Below are 22,247 nucleotides of genomic sequence, written 5' to 3'. Positions count from 1 at the left end.
TCAGGCCCAGCTCAAAGCCTCCTCCACTCCACTCCTAATTCCACTAACAGGTGTACATAGGTCTTTGCATAGAGTCCTTTACCCTATGGTGTCTGTGGGTGTGGGTTTCTTTACACATTGCCACCACGTGGTCCCACACCTTGCAGGGAATGAGGCGGGAAGACTAACGCAGCTGCCTTGTTCACTCACAAGGAAAAGATGAGTGATCGAATCCCTTGCTGACTGCCCTCCGGGAAAGCCTGGAATCGGCCACCTTTATATGGAAAATATGCATGGGCTATTCTTACTTATGTTCATATGATTGCAAGTCTCTGAGGGGCTGGGACTGCATGCGTGTGCACGCAGAGGCCGGAGGACATCACCAGGTGTCATTCTGCAGGCACTGTCATCTAGGTTTTGTTTGTTTCTTCGTTTGGAGATAGGCTCTTACCGCGTAGACTTAGCTGCTCTGAACATTTCATATAGACCACGATAACCTTAAACTTACAGAGATTTGCCCATCTGCTTCTCAAGTCCTGGGGTTAAAGCTGCATGCCACCACACCTGGTCAGTTTTCGAGACTTGAGGTGGGGGTGGGTGGGGGCAGTGTGTCAGCAATGAAGTTAGCAGGCTTTGTGTTTTTTCCGGGTTTGTGCCTGGAGACAGTTCTCTGAGTAGTGACCAAGGGGAGAAAAAAAAGAAAACATGTAGCTCAGGTGAGCCTCAAACTACTGATCTCCCTCCTCCCTCTTCTTTATCGAATATCCTACCAACACATGCACCATAACTGGCACTTTTTTTTTTAATATGACCTGTGTGTGTGTGTGTGTGTGTGTGTGTGTAAACTTGCAGGTGTTTGTTCTCTCCTTCTACCTTTATGTGGGTTTTGTCAGTTCTGGACCTCAAACCCAAGCCAGCAAGTGCCTTTACCCACTGAGCCATCTTGCTGCCCCCTCATTTTTTTATTATTATTATTTCTTGAGACAGGATTTTTCTGTGTAGCTCTGTCTGTCCTGGAACTCAGAGATCTGCCTGCCCTGTCCAGTCTCCCTTCCATCTCTGGTGCTGGGTTTAAAGATGAGTGCTACCACACTCGGAAACCCTCCCCCACCCCCTTTTGAGTAGTCTACCAGCTGGCCAGGAAGGCCCGGGTATCCATCCACCTGTCTCCACCTCCTCATTACTGGGACTAGAAACATGTGCCATCACACCTGGCTTTTCAAATATGGATTCTGAGGATTGCACTCTCATCCTTGTGCTTGTAAGGAAAGCACTATATACCAACTGAACTATTTCCCCAGGCCCATGCCATACTTCTTTAATTAAAAAAAATCATTATTTAAAAATTTTTATTGGTTATCAAGAAAAAAAACCTCAACTTTATTGATAGGAAAAGTATTGGTGCTCTCAGTATCAAAGTTGTATGATTGTACATACTTCAATTGTTGTAATACCAGGAAATATTTCTTTAATCTTTATGTTAAAATATGAGAGCTGGGAAACCTGGGAAGCTCGTTACTGGTATAAACCTTAAAATCTGGGTCTGGAAAAGAATCCATTTGAGAGTCTATATATTAACAAGTTCCATAAATGAGAACATTGAAGTTCTTTTCTGATCTTTAGGCACCTAAACACCTTATTTTCAGCGAGATTTTTTTTGTTACAAAAGCAGATTCAGAGTCTCAAGGCCTCTGCCATTTGCTACCACACCATCCAGCCTCTCTTGAGGTAAAGAACATGTCTTTACTCTCTTCACTCTCCTCCACCGAGGGCCCAGCAATGATCTTCACTACAGAGTAGGCCATCAGGAAATTCATGTTTATGATGAAGAAATACCTTGAGAGAAAGTGACTTCATGTGTATTGAGTTTTTATTTTAAAACAACAGCACCTTCTGAGCAGGAGTCCTGCCCAGGAAGCGCTCTTTCTTGCCCTAGTTCCTTTCACTAGCTCACCCAGCTGGAGCTAACAGGTGTGGCCACACATGGAGGCATGTGCCTGCTTGTGCTTGGCAGCATCTGAGAAACTCTCAGAGACATTGCTCACACAGAGTATTCTAAAAATATTTTTTTCCAGTGCCATAACTGGATGCCTTCAATTTTCATCGTTCTTTATTTTTTGGATTAAGTAAGGACCCTGTTACTGCAGAGAGAAAAATACATTATATTATAATAACCTAGTGGCCTCTTAGCTCCAATTAGTGTAGGTATATCCTAAATGCCCACAGGAGCATTTATTATATATTAAATAATTACATTAAAGCATATGTTAAATAATCATAAATTGCATCAGAACACAAAATTCTGTTTAATTTTTATATTTTAGTTTTTAACTCTTAAACTTATCAATCACTTTCTGAGTTCTAGTTGTTTATTAGATTGAGGGAAAGCGTCTGTGTGTTTTCTGACATCTGAAACTGCTGAGAGAGATGGTGGGGGTGGGGGGCTGGGGGTGGGGGTGTGGGGGGAAAGGAAAGGAGAGAGAGAAAGCAGAAGGGAGGGAGGCTGGGTTGACTTTATATTCTCTACTGAACACAGCCAACAGTCCTAGTTTATATGTGTTGTTTACTCTTCTATTACTTGGCTGGGTGTTGTATCGTGTTTACTCAAGTGCTCCTTTTCTCTGAGAATGTATGACTTAACCTAAAAATAGCTATAGGCCATAACATTTGGAATATACATTTCATGACTTCACTCAGTGTGGTATGTTAGGAATAACACTCTTTCTGACTTTCCAAGCCATTGACAGTCACTTCCTGTTGCCTCCAGCACCTGGAGATAAGTCGGAAAGGTACTTAGGAAGTCCTTAAACATGTTGTTGAACCTAATTTAAGCAGCTGTTTCCTTAAGGCCTAAGAGTTCTTAAAGGAGCATCTAAAGGAGTCAGCCCCGGGATGTAGCTGTGAGGAAGAGTTCCATCAAATGCCCTACCTACTTGCTTGGTTTCAGCACCTGAGAAGACAACCACAGAGGAAAAACTTAGTCTCAGTTTTGTTAACCTTGACCGGTGACCTACCCTGAGTAGACTTTGAGCAAGAGAATTGTCGGCAGTAACTAAAAATATGTCAGGGACAGAACCAATCCTAATTCCATGGCCGTGTTCCCACTTCAAGGAGACTGAACCTGCTTTCGGAGGAGAGGGCAAATATTATACACATTTCTTGTCTTAAGATGCTTGCAGCAGTCTGTGTCTGGGGGTGGGTGGGTGGGAGTTGCAAGTTTTAATTTTTTAAATTAAATAATAACAATAATTTAGCTTATAAAAATTGTTAAAAGAGACTCTCGAAGTCCGCCACATAACAGGAAACAAAACCAGACAGTCAGGAATTGTGTAGTGCTTACCGTGAGCCAGATACTCTCCAAATCATTCTATGTGTATTAACCCATTTGCTACCCACAGCAGCACTAGGAGGCAAATACATCGTTCTCATTTCCATTTTACAGATGAGGAAATCAAACACACACGCAGTTTATGTGGCTTGTCCAAGGTCGCACAGTTCCGGAGTCCACTCTTTTAACCTCTAGATCTTGGGCTTTTAAATGAGAACGAGTGTTCCTCCTCCCCTCAATCTCGTTTTAGCATCAGATTGCCTGGCCCAGGTGTGTCCCCTTCATAGAGTGTTCTAGCCCGCGGGCCCTCCTTTCTAGCAACGTTCTTTGCCCCGCCAGAGCAAAGCGTCCGTGCGCATCTGTGACCACGAGGGGGCGCCGCCGCCACGCACCCCGATCCCCCTCCCGCAGGCATGCGAGGGGGCGGAGCCTGCGCTGGGCAGGGCCCACGGGACGCCCACGGGGTAGCTATCCCGGCGGGCCGCGCGCGGCGGTGTTTGAATGGCTGTGAGTGGGGCTCGGCTTGGCATCCGTGGGACGCTCCGAGCTGACGGGCGCGGTTCACCAGCACAGCGGCCGGGCTCAGGCGCTGCGGTACCATGAGGCGCCGGTAAGTGACCGGCCGGAGCCGGTCGGGACCTCCGCGGCTGCTCGTGCGCAGGCGTCTAGGAGCGGCCGGCCGGGCCCACCTGCAGGCCCCGCGGCGGCGGCCTTTCCCGGGCTAGGCGTCGGGGTCGGGGCGGGGCGCGGGCGGGTGGGGCCGCCGGTCTCTCCCGCGGAGCCCCCGGGCCGCCGGAGGCAGGGGCGGCGGAGCTGCGGGCCTCGGGGGTCCTGGCGGGAGAGGCGCGCCCCAAACCTGCTGTCATTTGTCTCCGGGTGGAGTCGACAGCTACACCCTACCGGGAAGCAGGGGACGCGGGAGAGGCTTGCCGTGCGAGGACAGGTTTCCCCGAGACCTGTCTAGGCCCGGCTGAGGCATTTCCTACTTTTCTGAGGAATTTTTTTATTTCCCAGACAGATCAGCTTTTGTTTCTTGAGACAGAAACTTGACATAGCTGGCTAACAATTGACTGCAGCCTTTAAAACCTCGTTGTGCTTTCTGAAAAGTTATTCTGTAATTGTACCTAGGCGCTTAAACTGGCCTTACGTATGGAGATAACAAAGAGTTGATTTGTTTTCCAGTGGCTTATAAAGTTCCTTAGAAACATATCCATATCAGTTTCTTTCCAGATTTGGAGAAAAAAGAAGTAACTGGAAGAGAAATTAGTTGTATAGTTATTGCCGATTTTGTACTTAAGAGAATTCTGAGACACTAGTCCACCTAATACCAGAAACGTGTAAAATCATTCAGGATTTTTATTCTTTCTTTTAAATAACGTCTTTGAGTCTGAAGTTTATGCACCGAGGTTTTTTACTTGGCTAGTAGCTGGCCTTATAATAAACCATAACGAGTGATACTTACTTGGTTTTCTGTGTGCTAAGAGCTGTTTTAAGAGCGTTGCTTTGGAATAGGTTGGGTTATCGTCATTTTGACAGGGAAACAAGCACAGGGCACTCAGCTTGGGCAGGGTTACACAGCTGCAATTGAACCCCAAGGAGGCTGCCTCAGTCTTACCAACGCGTAAAGTGTTGTGGTTTCATTTACTTCAACTTCGGAGATGTTGATGTGAGTACACCTTTATGTACACGTGAGTGAACTCACGCACCAACCACATTCTCCGACCGTGGGGACCACACTTAAGTTTTGTGCCTGAGCCCCTCCCCCAAAAGTATTATTTAAAAAAAAACAAAAAACAGTTGCTTCTAAGATAAATAGAGCTAATAAAGTTTATGGGTTCATTTTTCAGCGACTGTAGAGAACAGCTGGAAACATGCTTCTTTAAAACTGGGATATACTGCTTTGCATTTGGAGTGAATGTACTTAAGAACACCGTGAAAAGAAATGCAGTTCAAAAGCAGACCACCTCCTGAGGAGATGGTCTCACAGAGATTCTGCCTGTGCCTCCCCAGTGCTGGGATTAGAGGCCTGAGACACCAACTGCCTGGTGGTTACTAGGTTTTGCTTGTCTAAATTTCCAGCACAATGCTGGATCCAGTCAACTCGATGTTTCAGGCAGCAAAACTTAGGGAGGTTACTTTGGTGTGAGATTTGTTACAAAAACACTATGTGATGGGTACAATGGATGTATAATGATCTGAACTGAATAAAGCTGCTGAAGATCTAACTACTGAAACGCTGTGTAAGCAAGGAGACCACCAAAAGCCAACAAATCTGGGCCCAGGAGCCCCTGCAGAGATTAAAGCATCAACTAAGGACCTAGACCCCTGGCTCAGATGTAGCCCATGGGCAACTCAGTCTCCATGTGGGTGCTCTAGTAAGGGGAGCAGGGGCTGGATGAACTTAGTTGCCTGCTTTTTTGATCACTTGATGGGATGACCTTGCCAGCCCACAGAGGAAGAGGATCCAGGCAATCCTGATGAGACTTGATAAGCTGTGGACTTTCAGTGGACTAGGGGAAGAGGATAGGGGAAGGGTGGGACTGGGAGGAGTTGAGGGAGGGGCCACAGTCAGAACATAAAGTTAATAAATTGTAAAAATTAAAAAAATTAAATAAAAAATGTGAATAAAGGCTGTGTAAATATTTAAGACATTTAGTAGACGGGGAGGTAGGGTATGTTACGGAGGAAACTGTTCAAAGACTAGGAATCCAGAATAAAAATTATTTGTATTGGCAACAGTTAGCTGGTCTTTTGGAAAGTTCCTGTTGATTAACATCATAGGAATTGAGACTGGGGAATTTGTAAATGAGACATGTCAGAGAGGTGTGAGACACATACATACACAGAGCTCTCAAGCCCACAAAGATTTGGGAATTCGTAAAATTCTGTGTTAGTGGGTCTCAAATGGGTGCATTTTTTCCCCCTCTGTAGGGTATTTGGGGTTGTTGAACTCTTAAGGAAGGGGTGATATTGTCAATCTGCTGACCATAGGCTGAAGTACTTACAAATATCCTACAATCAGACAAACCCCCTATTTTAAGTTGGTTGTTTATGTTGCCTGCTTCTGCTGGCATATGCTGTCGATAAGTATGAGTGACGAATTTCAGGAACACAACTGGAATCAATAATAACATGAGAAGCTGGTTTAGAGTTCTCCAGAGAGCTTTACCCGTCCGGAAGGAGAGAGGTATAGGAGATAGATAGGAGCATTGAGAATGGTAAAATTACTTAAATATTATTTTACCTAAATTTAAAAATAACAGATGTTCATTTGAAACAGGAAATACAGAAGTACAATACATAAGCCAAAAAACAAAATTAAGGCCCAGCAATGGCCAGAAGTGCTAGCCTTGCAAATCTTGATGACCTGAGTTTGATCCTGGAAACCACATTTAAAAAGCAAACAAAAAGAAACCCCAAAAGGTAGAGGTGTCACAGTCAAACACTCTGATGGGAGACAGAGAATCCCCCAGAAGCCTGTGAGCCACCCAGCCTGCAGTGTTCGCAGCATGGCAAAAACAAGAGAGATCCTTTCTCAGCAAAGTAGAAAAGCAGCTCTCCAAAGTTGTTCTTTGACCTCTGTTTGCACTCTAGCATGTACATGTTCACACACACACTCAAACATATGATAATACTAGTAAATAACATAAAATCAAGTTTTTTAAAGTTTAAATAAGTAACTTATAAACACCTGCTACCAGTAGAACAGCTGTTAATATTTTGAGGTATGGCTTTTGTTGAAGCTATTTTAGAGCTGATAACTACTTTCCTTTTTATAAAACTAGGATTATGGGCTGGAGAGACGGCTCAGCAGCTAAGTGCACTTGCTGTTCTTGCAGAGGAACGAGAGGTTCAGTTTCCAGCATACACATCAGATGGCTTACAGTGTACTATAACTCCAGTTCTAGGGGATCTCATGCCCCTCTTCTGGCCTCTGAGGGTACAAGCATGTGCATGTATGTGGTACACCCAACACACATAAATTAATAAAATAAGTACATAAACAATACATAAATACATTTTTAAAAACTGAGACACATTTTTCTTCGTTTGGGTTTCATTGCTTTTAATTCAGCACATCTTTCCATTGTTTAAACAAATACTCTTTAGGGGACTGGAGAGAGAGTTGACCAGTTGATCACTTGTTCTTGCAGAGGACCTGGGTTTGGTTCCCAGGACCAATGTGGTGGCTCACAACCACTTATTCCAGTTTTAGGAATTCCAGTACCATCTTCTGACCCTGTGACCATCAGGCACACATGTAGTGCACATGCATACAGGCAGGCAAGATATTCATGCACATAAAATAAATCTAAAAGAAATTAAAAGCTAAAAAAAAATTTACATTCATAGTATTTGTATGTGTTACTGCCTAGACACATGTTGCTTTGAAATTGGGAATTTTGCTTTGCATTCAGAAAAGACATTTCAGAGGAAGAATTACTGGAACACAGTGATTGAACATTGAGAGAGAGAGAGAGAGAGAGAGAGAGAGAGAGTGTGTAAAATAGCTGGAGGTGTGGTAGAATGCTTATATACCATGAACAGGACCCTAGGCTGGACACTCAGCATTGAAAACAAAACAAAACAAAAAAACCCCAACAGTTGTCTAGGCATTACATAGATAAGACTGAGTGACTTTCACCGCAGCTCTGAGGAGGCAAAGGCAAGTGGATCTCTGAGGGTAAGACTAGCCTGGTCACAGGCCAGCCAGGACTACATAGTGAGACCCTGTCCAAAAATAAATAATCACAATTAAAGTCTTCAGCATCTCCCAAGATTTGATGTTTGAGAAGCTAATAAAAGAACAGTGGAAACACTGAAATAAGTTGTATGCTTATAATTTTTTTTTTCAGAAATGTGAACTGTATTTACATAGACAACATGATGAGAATGGTTGGTTGGTCTGTAACTCCTATGAAAACGAGGTTGGCCTGGAATGCAGTGATCTACCTGGTTCTTACTGCCAAGTGATAGGGTTAAATGTATGTACCATCACACCTGGCTGCAAATGAGATGTAATGAAGACCCTTACTGTCTCAACTTAATCTTTCCCCAAACTTCTAAAACTAATCATGTTTCTCTGTGTTTTACTCTTTTTTTTTTTATATCAAGTTTACATTTTAGATGGCAAATTTTCTGCTTTACCCTACCCTGTTTTCAAAAAGAGTTCCACTTTTTTTCTGTTACTAGATAAGTCTTAAATATGTTGGTCATTAAAAACAGACAGTTTAAGGGACTAATTTTGAGTTTTCATTTTTTTAAATATACAGATTACACAGTTTTACAAACTGATTGTAACTCCCTTCCCCACTTTTCCCTAGGGGAATAGGAAATTATCTTTAAAAATATATGGCTTATACAGAATGTCATAAAATATACCAATCAATATTGGTGTTTTATTAATCATTTTGCGTGATTACTGTTGTGTAAATGACCCCTTCAAAACTAATTTGTCATTATAACTTAGTTATTTGGTAACTGTGACAAATTCCTGAGAATTAAAAAAATTTTTTTTGGGTTTCAGAGGTTTCAACTCAAGGTTGGCAGGATTCATAGCTTTGGCCTGAGGCAAGGCAAAATATTGTGGCAATGAGTGGGGGAAGACAGAGACAATATATATACAGAGGCAAAGTCAGGAAGGGGCTAAGGACAAATTTAGTGCCAGATGATAGGTACCCCATGAGTGACCTACTTTCCCCAGCTTCAACCCACCTCCTGCAGTTTTCAGCACCTTCCAAAATAACACAACCATCTAAGCACAAGACTTCAGTACATGATTCTTTGTAGGGGACATTTCCTGTTCAAAGTTAACATTAACAGTATAAGAGTTTTAGCCTAGTGGGAGGTATTTAAGTCATAAACTTCGTGCCCACAAATAGGTTAATATTGCTTCAGTAGTGATTCTGATGAGTTCCAACTGTGTTCTGTCTTTTTGCTCACCTGTTCCCCACTTTATCATTCATATTCCCTTCCCGCTTGTGTTGCCTTCCACCATGTTATTATAGTAAGAAAACCCTCACTAGATATGGCATCTTAATTTTGACTTTTCCAATCTATAAAACCATTTAAAAATTAGTTGCTTTCTTTGTTATTTCTGTTCTGCTTTGTTTATGTTTGTTTTATTAACAAGGCTTAGTTTTTGCGGGATAGATGGCAGTCTTTGTGCCTTAGCATCCCAAATGTGTATGTGGAGGGGCAGAGGTCAGCCCTGGATGTTCCTAAGAAGCTGTCCACCCTTGTTTTGTGAGATAGGTTCTCTCACTGAGACCTGGGGCTTTCCAGTTACTGTCAAACCCTAAAGAGCTCTCTCTAGCACTATTCCAGTTGGTATTTGATATCTTCATGCTTGCATGGCAAGCACATACCAACAACTTTGGCTGTCTACAGGAAAGCAGATTTTTAAAGGCATGCCTTAAGCGAGGAGTAGACTACTTGGTGATTGGATAGGAGCTAACTTGACTTTTCCTTAGCATGTTCAAATGTTGTGCTTGCTGGTTCTTTGGAAATGTTTTGTTAAACCTGTTATCATTTTTTGAGTCATTTTGAGTATAGAGATGGAGTAAAGACTGTTCTGAAAAGCCCTGTTTGACTCCCTTCCTCTGTGACTCCTTTTTTCTTTATGTGTTTTTTATCACCTGAAATTCTTTTGCCTTGAGATAGTTTTCCAGATGCCTGTGACCTGCATATGATTCTTTTCTCACTAGTCTTAAGACACCATTTGCAGATTCATTAGTAGTTATTCTTACTTGAAGTCATAGTTCTAAGCCTAGCTCTCCTGTTAGTAATTCAGTGTACTTGGGCAAATCATGAAATGTCATCTGTAAACTGAAATTATCTCTCCAAGGTCTTTCTAATTTGAGAAGCAGTGAATCTGTAAAATCTCTGAACTTTTTAAGAGGAGACTTTTGGAGAAGAGGAAAACAGTTTTTCACATGTTAGTGTGACTTGATTATAAGAATTTCTTTTGAAGTCATTGGTAAAAGCCTACCCCCATGATAGGATGGAATTTTAAATGCAGCTAACATAAGCATCTTGAGAATAAGGATCTGCATGTTTGGCACCTTCAGACATTTCCTTAGGGCTTACAGTGGTAATTAACTCAGCACGTGTATTTGATATATGCTGTTAAGTGAAATGAAGCAATGGGTGATTGTTGAGGAAAACAAGCTTTCAAGAATAGTTCACACATGTTCCAAGTTCCTGGAAAGAATTCAGAATACAGACCAGTGAGAATACAGCTCTCCAATATCCAAATTTTATACAATGGTAGTAAAGTAGCCACTCTCTTGTGACTGTCTTTCTGAACTATCATGAAAGTACTTCCCTGTCTTCTCCTCTTAATCCCAAAATATAATTTTGTTCATCACTAGATGAACCTGTATGGAGCCTATTCCTTATACCACTTAACTATCATCATCAACAGACTATACTATTGTAGTAAAAATAAATCTTACATATTGACCAAAATTTGATGTTTTTATCCATGGGAGATTCATGGCATAGTAGCTTAAAACTTACATTACTGGCCTTTGTGTTCCAGACATCCTAGTTCTCAAGTATTCAAGAATTGTTTTCCTTTAACCCCAGCATTCAGGAGACAGAGGTAGGCAGATTTCTGTGAGTTTGAGGCCAACCTGGTCTACATAGCAAGTTCTAGGACAGCCAGGGCTACAAATAAAAGAATATTTTTATGTGCTCTACAGTAGGCTGATAGGAAAAAAGGAGTGATTCTCACCTGAACAGCATGTTTTGAGATGAAGAGAGGTTGACAGACTGTTTCTCAGCCTTTATGGGGTGACAGTCATTGAGTTATCTGTTTACTGAAACTACATATAAATAATTTTTAATCTTTTAGACAGTACTGTTTGGAAACTTAAGTAATACTTAGAAATTATGTCTCCTTGGGAGCATCAATTTAATGGGACTGACTAAATCATTCTGTACTGACGTACTTGTATAGCCTATCAGTATGGAGGGACTACATTATTTTGCAGTAGCAAACAGTTCCCAAGTCATGGGCATAAACAACAAAGTTTTGTTTCTCCTTGATTCATGTTGCACATTTGTCTGTGGTCTTTCTTCTGTGTTGTCCTTGCTCAGGACTGCATGGCTATAGAGTTCTAATTCTCTCTCTCTCTGGTTTTTCGAGACAGGGTTACTCTTGTAGTCCTGACTGTCCTGCACTTGCTTTGTAGACCAGGCTAGCCTTGAATGAACTTGTCTCTGCCTCCTTAGTCTTGGGATTAAAAGGGTTCACTACAACGCCTGGCTGATAAGTTCTAATTTTCTGATCTGTGGCTGGTGTCATGATAGAGATATAACAATGATAGTAAATCACACAAATTAGGTTTGTTAGTTTAAGTGTGGTTTGGTGAATTGACTTCTGTAAACCCAGCATTTTTAGGCTAAAGCAGGATTGAATGACTTCAAAGCTAGCTTTGTCTAGGTAGTAAACAGTAGACTGGGTTGGGGTATGGTATTAGACTGTCTTTAGAAAAAAGAAAAAGCCTGTACCCAAAACAAAGAAACAAACAAAAACCCCAAAAGAATGATAAACTGACCTATTATTTATCTGAAAGAAAAACAAACTTTACATGTCACAGTTTTAGTGTTTCGCATACTTGGGTATTCATAATTTAACATTTTCAAATTTCTTTGAATTTTCTTAGTATTTTTTCCTGACTGAGCACTGTTTTTTATCATTTTTTAACCAACAATGAGGTGAGAAACTACTAGTTGCTATGGTAATGAGAGAGAACACTATATATAACACCAAAAGTTCTTATAATGCCTTCAGAATTTTCTTTTTATAATTACTATTTTGTTTTTTTTTGAGGCAGGGTCTCATTATGAAGCTCTGGCTGTCCTGGAACTCAATATGTAGACTGGGCTCGAATGCACAGAGAGCTACTTACCTCTGCCTCCCAAGTTCTGAGATCAAAGCCATGCTCTGCTTCACCCAGCTTTTTATAGTTATTTTATGTTCCTTCACACGATTTACTTTTTATTATAAGAAACACCATGAAAAAGTGGATCATTTTATTTAGTCCCTACAATACTGCTATGAAAAGAGCAAGTTCAATAATATCACACACCTAATAACTAATAAAATTCAAACTCAGTAACACTGACTTCAGTTTTTGTTTCTTTGCTTGTTTTTGTTTTTAGAGACAAGTTCCTGCTACTTGAGCCCTCCCTTTAATGATATTACATTTGCCTGATCTGCCCTATATTTGTATTTTCCTTTTGCACCATACTGCCTTTTTTTTTTAAGATTTTTTTTAAGATTTATTTAATTTATGTATATGAGTGTTCTATCTGCATTTACACCTGCCAGAAGAGGGAATCAATTCACATTATAGATGCTTGTGAGCCACCATGTGGTTGCTGGGAATTGAACTCATGACCTTTGGAAGAGCAGACAGTGCTGTTAACCACTGAGCTGTCTCTGCAGCCCCACCTTTTCTTTTTAGCTTAATAATACAAGCACATTATAACTTCACAGTAAAATTTTTGCATTTAGTGTGTGTGTGTGCCCACATGTGTGCATGCCATGATGCACCTTAGAGTTCAGAGGACAGCTTGGAGAAATTGGTTCTCTTTCCACTTACGTAGTCAGGTTTAGCACTTTTAACGAGTCCCCTCACTTAATATTATTAAACTAGAAGCTTATATTCATATGTAATTTTTGAAGATTAGAAGAATGATAATACAGAATCCTGTTTTATGGGATATAGTTTGTGGTAGAGCACTTGCTGAGCATGTGCCATCTATCTAGCACACATCTTATTAAAGGATGTAGATGGTGTTCTCCACTTTACCAACAAGAGCCTGATTTAGAAAAGTCTTTGTAGGGACAGCTGTCAATCTCTGCATCAGTACCAAGTTTAGTTTGTTATGAATTTAGCAAATGTAACAGTTTAAAGTAGGAGTTGCTGTTTATAAAACAGGGCAAGGAGGCACAAAGGCCTGTAATCCCAGCTCCTGTGGAAGTGTGACAAGAGGAATGCAGATTTGGAGGCCGCCTCAAAAGGCAAGAGAAAGAAAGAAAGGAAGGAAGAAAGGAAGGAGTGGGGGCTGGGACCACAGCTCAGTGGTCGAACAGTTAATTGCCTGGACTACGCAAGGCCCTAGGTTCAGTACCCAGGCTGAACAAATGAGTACTGTTTCTATGAAAATTATTGGAATGTTGCTACGGCTAATTTTAGTTAGCACAAACCTAGTCACCTGGGAAGAAAGAGCCTCAGTTGAGGAATTGTCTCCATCAGATTGTTCTGTGGGCAGTGGCAGTTTTAGGCAGCTAGGCCTGGACTACCTAAGAAAGGTGGCTGAATGTGCGCCTGGGAGATAGCAACATTCCTTTGTGGTTTTTGCTTCAAGCGCCTGCCTTGGCTTCCCTTAATGATGGGCCATAAAGTAGAAGATGAAATAAACCTTACCTTCTCAAGTTGCTTTTGCTCATGGTGGTTTTCACTGCAACAGAAAGCTTTACCAGGACAAATGTTATATAGTATATTTGAAAGCAAATACTTAAACACTTCATTATTGAATTAGGTATTGATTAGAAAGTTAAAGCAGTAAACCTTTTTTTTTCTTGCAGAGTATCTGTCCCCAGGTGTTAGTATTTTGGAACAAAACCTGCTTCTGGGTTACCTAGCAACTTATGATGTCATCATGTGTCCCCAGCGGTGTGGTTACCTTGCCCCTTAAAGGGAAAACCCGACATGTGGTCTCTCTCTCTCTCTCTCTCTCTCTCTCTCTCTCTCTCTCCTCTCTTGGGGCACCTCCCTCCCCCTCTGTCTCTCCCCATCATGTCCTGCTCTCCCTCCCTTCATACCCCCCTAATAAACCTCTTGCATAGAAGATCGGTTGCCAGCCTCATCTTTTATTAATAGATCTAACACCAGGTATTTTCATTTTCCTGTTTTTGTAGTTGCTTCTTATAATGGTGAATATTAATTGCCAACTTGATCTAGGATCACTTAGGAGACAAGGCTCTGGGTATGCCCGCTCAAGGATTATCCAGATTATGCTAACTGAGGTAGCGTAATCATCCTAAATGTGGGTGTCACCATTCTTCCAGCTGGGGTTTAGTGCTGAATCAAAAGGAGGAGCTGAGCAGCAGAATTTCTCCCTTCCTTTTTCTACCTTTCTAGATGCAGTGTGACCAGCTCCCTCAAGCTTTTGTCACTGTGATTTCCACAACATGGTGAACTGTATTTGTGAACTATGAGCCAAAGTAAACCTTCCTTAACTTTGCTTTTTGTCAGATAATTTTGTCATAACACTGAGAAAAGGAGTAGTACTTGGTAGTGATAAACAAATTCCTCTTGTATTCTTACTCTTTCTTTTGAACTGATCACTGGTAGAAAGTAATTATGCTCATGTTAGATTGCTTTGCAAAAATATTTTTTAGTGGTAGTGTTGTGTATTCCCTGTTGTGTCACTAGGAAGCATATTTCCACCTTCCTCTCCTGTGATGCTGTAGTTGATCACTAGTATGGATATTGTCAACTTGATCTATTTCCAGTAGACCAAGATCACTTTCCAAGACCAAATAGATCACTTTCTCTGTTTTGGCATACCATTTATGCTCAAATTTATCAGCTATTTTTTAGAAGAATTTAAAATATGGAAAAAGTAAGCCCTAGATTGTGATTTTTGAGTGCACAAGACTTAATGTGGAGAAATCTTTCTTTATATCATTTTAAAATTTTTTATTATTATTTTGAATTATATGTATGTGTTTTGTGGATATGTGCACATGAGTGCAGAAGGCAGGTGTTGAATACTCCTGGAGCTGGAATTACAGACTGTGGTAGCCACCTGTTGTGGGATCTGGAAACTGGTTTCTCAGTCCTCTGGAAAACCAGGCCCTTACACTTAAGTGCAGAACCATCTCTTGAGCCCCACTTTACTTCACCTTTTAAATTTCCCATTTGTCATCAGGATTCAGGTCTAGTTGGGATATATTCCAGGTGCTGCATTGCTCCATGAGATACACTGCTCCTGGCTTCTAGTAACCAGTACTGACCATGGCTTCTTGATGGTGTAATTTAATTTCTATTGGCTTGTCATTCTTCGAAGAAATAAGGCATATGTTACTTATTTATATTTTGACACATATTAGGTAGTGTTCAGTATGAGTCTTCTGCCAAACTGTCTGCTACTTTGAAATCAGCTTTGCTCTTCAAAAATATTCTTTCCTTAAGCCATGCATGGTAGTGTGTGCCTTTAGTCCCAGAAACTGAGAGCCTGGACCAGCAGCAAGATCATGAATGTGAGCCAGAGAGAGCTGCTTTGAGATTGTTCAGTGGGTAAAAGTATGTGGCTGCATAAGACTGATTTGCATAAATGTGGATAGAGAGAACCAACTCCACAAACTTGTCCTCTGACATCCACATGAGAGTGTGTGCACACACATACACCACCACCAGTAATAATAATAATAATAATAATTATTATTATTATTTTAAAGTAAAATTGGACCGAAGAGTTGCTTCAGTGGGCGAAGGCACTTGCTATCAAGCCTGATGACCTGAACTCCATCCTCAAGACCCATATGCCAGTTATAGCTATATAGCAAGTTCCAGGTCAACCTGAGCTACATAGAGTGAGACTCTGTCTCAAAGAAAACTTTTACCCCTTAATATTAAGCTTCTGTAGCTTGATGATTATTTACTCCCATTTCCTTTTACCAAATTCCTCCTTCATTAAAACAAAGGTCCCCATCTTGTTATTTGTAGATTGTTTTCATTCTTTCGGAATAATTATGAGTAAACACCTTTACTTTTATTAATGAAGAAACTAAAACAGTTGTTTCCATAGTTACATGGATAGTTAAAGGTAGAAGTTGGGCAATTTTGCTTGGCTCTTTTGAACCTGATCTTTTAGCCAACACTGATCTTTAAGTTTGAAAAGCATCTTTAGGTTTTACTCAGTAAGCTGTGGCACATACCACTACACAGTGAATAGTAAGGTTCCCAGAGAGTTGAGAGAGCATGGAAGGAGCCCAGAGGCCTCTGCTGATTCAGCTTTTTAAACTCCCACATGCCATAGCATACAAAGGTCACTGAGGGCATCTTCAGCTTGGTCTGAAGAGTCAGATCCAACCCACACAGCTGAGTACTAGAACCAGTTGGTCTGGCTTTGGTAATTTCCGTCCAGAACAAATGTATATTCTATGTGTTTTAAGGAAAGTTTCTGAAACTTTTAGGACTCAAGAACAGACTGGTTTCCTAAAGGGAAGAGAATGGGTATAAGCTCATAGTTCCTTGCTTCTGTCAAGCAAGTGCCTGGTGTCTAAAAATGCTTATGAAGAGCTATACATTCTTCCTATTATTCTTCCACTTGTGCTAGGGATTGAATCCAGACCCTTGTACATTTTCTACTACTAAGCTACACAACAGCCTTATTCCCCAATTTCTTTAACGAGAGTTATTGAGATACTATTTCTATGAGTTATCATTTCTGTATAGTGACATAGTGACACAATCATTACAATGTTAAAGTATATAACACCTATCTACCCCAGGACTTTTCCTGATTTCTTTGGAGTAAACTTTTCCCTGTCTGCAGTCTCTGGGTATTATTGATACTTTTCCTTCCACATTTATATTTTTGTTATTTAGAGTGTCATGAAAATAGCCTTTAAATTTTAGTTTCCTTCACTTAACATAATATAGTTGTATGTGTCTATAGTTTATTCATTTTTGTAGTAGTATTCATCTGAGTAGTTGATTTTTTTTTTTTTTTTTTTTTTGAGACAGGCTTTCTCTGTGTAGCCCTGGCTGTCCTGGAACTTGCTCTGTAGACTGAGGCTGGACTCAAACTCAGAGAGATCCACCTGCTTCTGTCTCCTGGGTGCTAGTATTAAAGGCATGCACCATCACCACCTGGCTAAATACTTGATAATTTTTATAGAAAGAAATTATTTTAAAAAATAGATGTAGGACAGTAAACATTATAACTGAGGTCAAATACCCATACATACTGATTGTGTGGGACAGACTTAGTTAATGCTTGTAGTCCTAATATGCTTTTTCATAATCCCCCCTCTCACTCTCAGCAGTGTCTTGGTTTACATGGTAAAATATGTAGTCAATCTAAACTTGGCACAGCAAGATTTGTTTATACTTCATAAGCTTTCTGTTGTTGCTCAGTTTTCTTTCCAAAGCACTAAGTCATACCTACTTATGGTTTATGTAAGTGCTATGAGTATTAATAGCAATAATGTACATAATCTTGCTTGATATTTTCAATAATATTCATATCTTACATTTGAGAAAATGGATTTAGAATAGAAGGCCCACCAAAATCTTGAACTAGAAGGTCTATTTATTCCAAAGTATATGAATCATCTATCTATCTATCTATGTATTCACTCCTGTTAATGGGGAGACAGTATAGTGTATTGGCTAAGTAGAGGTAGTAGAAAGAAGATGCATAGGATCCAGCCCTGACTGTTTGGTTTTTTGATGTTGATTTTAGAGCAAATTAATTTCGCATCTATATAAAAAGTATAAATATATTTGTAAGTGTATGTGCATCCAGCAGATTTTTATAAGATTTATACAGTAACTAATATTTAACATCACTTTCTTCACAGCTGTTCTCTTCTCCCCATTAAAAAGTAGCTGGGATTTCTCATTTTTCTTTTTCACTTTTTGGAGAGGATATCTCATATAGCCCAGGCTACTCTTAAACTTCGTCTAAAATAGATGATGACCTTAAACTCCTGATCTTCCTTCTGCTGCCTATTAAATCCTAGAATTATAGGTATGAACCATTGCTCCTGGCTTCTCACCCTTCAAATCAGGGTGGAAGAATCATTATCAGGTATAATGAGGGAGTTTAATGCTTAGATAGTTTAGTATATATATATGAACCAGTCTCAAAAACTATGGTAGCCAAGACTGGGTATCACAGAATTAAATAACTGAATTAAATGTCTCAGAACCTTTTTAGGTATAGTAGATTTCCAATAAGTAGTTTTACATGCAGCTAGCCAGATTTGAATAGAGTAAAGCATCCTTAAAATTTATGTAATTTAAACATAACTTGGGAAATTCTGTAACATTGGGTTGGTTTTTTTTCCCCATGAACACTATAGGCTGTCGTTATTATGTAGGATGATTTATAGGACCAGGAAAAGACCTGTAGCGGGGGTGGGGTAGAAATAGTTATTCTTATAGTATTTTAGGCTTGAAATGATGAGACTTTTTCTGACAGTAGAAAAGGGATGGTCAGAATGGAGCCAGGAAATACTTTGATGGAAGATTCAAGAAGATTTAGTGGCTTGGTGGAAGGAAGGAAAGAGGAATAAAAATAAACCTGGGTTTCTAGTCTGAGAGAATTTTGGGTTTTAGTAATTCAAGTATGGTAGTTACAAAGTGCCATTACTGGACTGACAGTTGAACAGATTTGTTTTAGATGTGTTGATTAGAAACTAGTAGTGGTGGATGTGGAAGCCAAGTCCAGGAAAGTTACAGGAGACCCTGGATCTAGAAGAGTAACTGAAGCTGTGAAAACATGAGTCCTCACTGTTCGTGTAGAGAGAAAAGAATTGTTAAAGGAAAAGTAACCCAGAGAAAGGAAATGAATAAGGAAAGTCAGCATAGTTGTGTCAAAATGGAGATGGGTCATAATATAGAAATAACAGCTGACTAGTAGTGTAGGAATACCTTTAACATTGCTCTGGTTGCTCTCCATTAACACCAAGGGCTAAAAGCTACCTGGTAGGTGTTTTTGTTTTATTTTTGGGTGGGGAAGGCTGTTTGTATTTCTTTTAACTTTTTTTTTCTTTCTTTTATTCTTTTTTGTTGTTGTTTGTATTTTTCTTTTGTTTTTCCTTTTGAGCCGAAGTCTCACTATGTAGTCCAGACTGGCCTTGAACTCACAACACACAGTCTCTTGCTTTAGCCTGCAGAGTTCTGCAATTACAGACTGTCATCATGCCTGGCTTCCATATGGTTTTAAGTGACAGACTTTTTCACTTGAGGGTCACATTGACAGACTTTTTCACATGAGAGAACAAAATAAGGTAAAATTGTAAAGGGTTAAAGACCAGTTAGAAGCTAAAAAGCACTCATTGTTGAAATTTGGCAGGAAAGGAAAACAGAAAGAGTATAGGAGTTGATAGGAGAAACTGGAGCATGCTTGAAAGCAGACAGGGAGGAATCAGTTCAAAGTAAGAAATCAAAGATAGAATAATTGAAGCAAGTGAGCAGAAGTAAGAAAATTAGATTAGGTTGTCCTGATTTTGGAAAAGTTAAAAAGACTGATCTCATTAAATAAGAATAGTTCATATTTTTAGAAAACAGAAAAACCTGTAAGTGATTGAGAAGATGACCTGTAGTCCCTCCAGCAATAACTTTAATTAAAGCTTTCTTCTGTTGTTTTACAATGCTCGGGATTGAATGTAGAGCCTCAACCATGCTACACAAACACTCTTCAATGGAGCCATGTCCCCATTCCCAACTTAAGCTTGGTAATTCCTCTTTAGGTTTTTAATTAAGTTTACTTTTAAACAGATTTGTGACAGAAAAATCCATAAGGTGCATATGCATTTTGATGCATGCACACATTTTGTGTTGTTGGATCAAGTTACATTTATCTATCTCCTCAAACACTTAACCATTTCCCTATTTCCTTAGGGTGAAAATATTCAGAATCCTTCCCACTACACAGTATATAATTCTTACCTATAGCCATTCTGCTGTGCTTTAACATCCCAGAATTATTTTTTTTAAGAATCATTCGTTCATTCATTCATTATTTAATGTATGCGTGCTGTATCTGCATGTACACCCGTGTGCCAGAAGAGGGAGGGCATCAGGTCCCAGTATAGATGGCTGTGAGCCACCATGTGGCTGACAGGAATTGAACTCAGGACCTCTGGAAGAGCAGACAGTGTATGTTGAGCCATTTCTTCAGCCCCATCTCAGAACTTCTTACTCATACATCCCAGAACTTCTTACTCTACAAATTAGAGCCTGTTGATCAACCCACGTCATCCTACTGCTCTCAACTTCTTGTAAGGTCAGCTTTATTAGATTCCACTTAGGAGATTATGAGTTACTTGTCTTTTTGTTCCTGATTTATTTCACTTACAAAATATCTATTTCCATACAGGTGCTATAAGTTGTAAGATTTCATCCTCTGTAGTATTCTGTTTTTTTATATTTAGCATATTTTCTTTATCCATTCATTCACTAGTCAACAGAGATTATTTCCATTTCCTGGCTATTGTGAATAGTGTTAAAATAAACAGAGAAGTATAGTTATCTGTGGCAAACTGAATTATTTCTTTTGGATAAATATCCACTGGTGGAATTACAGAATCATCACTGTTGTGTACACATCCCTTTTCTTTTGTGAATTTTTTTAGTGTGAGATTTAAAGGAAAGATGGGGGTAGAGTGCATGTGTGCTAATGTGCCTGTATAGGTCAGAGGACGACTCTGATGGGGTGGTTCTCTTTTGTCTTTACATGGGTTCTGGAGAAATAACACTAAGATCATCAAGTTTGTGTGTCAGGAGCCTCACTACTTAGCCATCTCACTAGCCCAGAGGGGTTCCCTTTTCTGTATATCCTTGCCAGTACTTGTTTGTTTGTTTTTTATTTTCTGATAATAGGCATTCCTAATGACTATGGTAATAATCCAGTGTGATTTGATTTGCATTTTTTTGATGATTAGTGATATTATCTAACACTTTTTAATACCCCTGTTGGCTCTTTGTTTGTCTGTCTTTGAGAAATGTCTGTTTAGGTTGTGTTTTCTTACTACTGATATGACAGAATACCTGAGAAAACTACCTGAAAAGAGCAAAGGTTTATTTTGCTCGGTTTCAGAGGTTGTAGTTCATGATCACCTGACCCAGTTGCTGTGGTCCTGTGGTAAGATGGGAAATTTTGGTGTGGAGAGCCTTGTAGAGCAAAGCTGCTTATTTCACTGTGACCAAGAAGAAAGAAGACAGGGGAGGGACCAGGGACTAAGAGATAAGTATGCTTCTAGTGACCTACTTCCTCCAGAGTCTACACTAGGCCCTATCTCCTTCAAAACAGGAGACTTTCAGGGACATTCTAGATCCAAGTTGTAATAAAGGCCATTACCCACTTTTAATCAAGCTGCTTGATTTTTTTCTTTCTTTTTCGTTTTTGCTGTGGCAGTTTTTGAATTTCTTATTATTCCACATATTTAGCTCCTTGTCAGATTATATAATTCACAAATATTTTCCTCTATTCTTTAGGTTGTCTCTCTGATGAATGCTTCTTTTGTGCAAAAGCTTTTAAAATTTGGTGTGATTTTATTTGCCTTTTTCTGTCCTTGTTTCGCTGGGGGTGAGGATTAATATAGCCTTTAAAAAGTAAAATAATAAACCAGATATTTTAGTCAGTGTTTTCTAAAGGAACAGCATTGACAGAATGGATATATACAGTATTTATTAGAGTGGTTTACAGGCTGTGGCTGGAGTAATCCAACTATGGATACCTCCAGAAGGAAAGGCAAAGGATCTTCTTGTCTTTTTAGTCCACAAGACTGGATTTCTCAACAGTCCCAGTCTGGTGCTGAGGTCCTGGAGGCTGCCAGTCCTTAGTCTTTTTCATAATCCCTAAGAAGTAGCTTCTAATACCAGCAACGAAGTGTCTCGGGAACAGGATAAAAGAACTTGGCCAGTGAGAATGAGGGCAAGTAGGCAAAAAACAAACACTTCCTCCTTCTCTGTCATTTTATATAGGCTGCCACCTGAAAGTATGGCCCAGATTTAGGGTGACTCTTCTCCACTCATTGATCCAATCAAGAAAATACCTCAGCTGTGCACAGTGGCGCATGCATGTGGTCCCAGCACTTGGGGAGGCAGAGTCAGGTGAATCAAGGCCACCCAAGACAGAGAAACCCTGTCTTGAAAAACCAAAGAGAAATGAAAGGAGGAGG

At 40.0% G+C, this 22,247-nt stretch overlaps 1 protein-coding gene across 2 annotated transcripts in view; it reads left to right on the top strand.

Annotated features, from left to right (window-relative positions):
- The first annotated feature begins 3,788 nt into the window (after positions 1-3,788).
- Positions 3,789-22,247, top strand: part of Katnbl1 (katanin regulatory subunit B1 like 1) — a 36,942-nt gene continuing 18,483 nt past the window's right edge. For both annotated transcript variants that reach the window (XM_021648734.2, XM_021648733.2), the window contains exon 1: positions 3,789-3,917. The gene's annotated coding sequence lies outside the window, so the exon portion shown is untranslated. The remainder of the gene's footprint in view (positions 3,918-22,247) is intronic.

Source organism: Meriones unguiculatus, chromosome 18, assembly GCF_030254825.1.
Source record: "Meriones unguiculatus strain TT.TT164.6M chromosome 18, Bangor_MerUng_6.1, whole genome shotgun sequence".
Classification (NCBI taxonomy): Eukaryota; Metazoa; Chordata; class Mammalia; order Rodentia; family Muridae; genus Meriones; species Meriones unguiculatus.
This window is presented reverse-complemented; position numbering and strand designations above follow the sequence as displayed.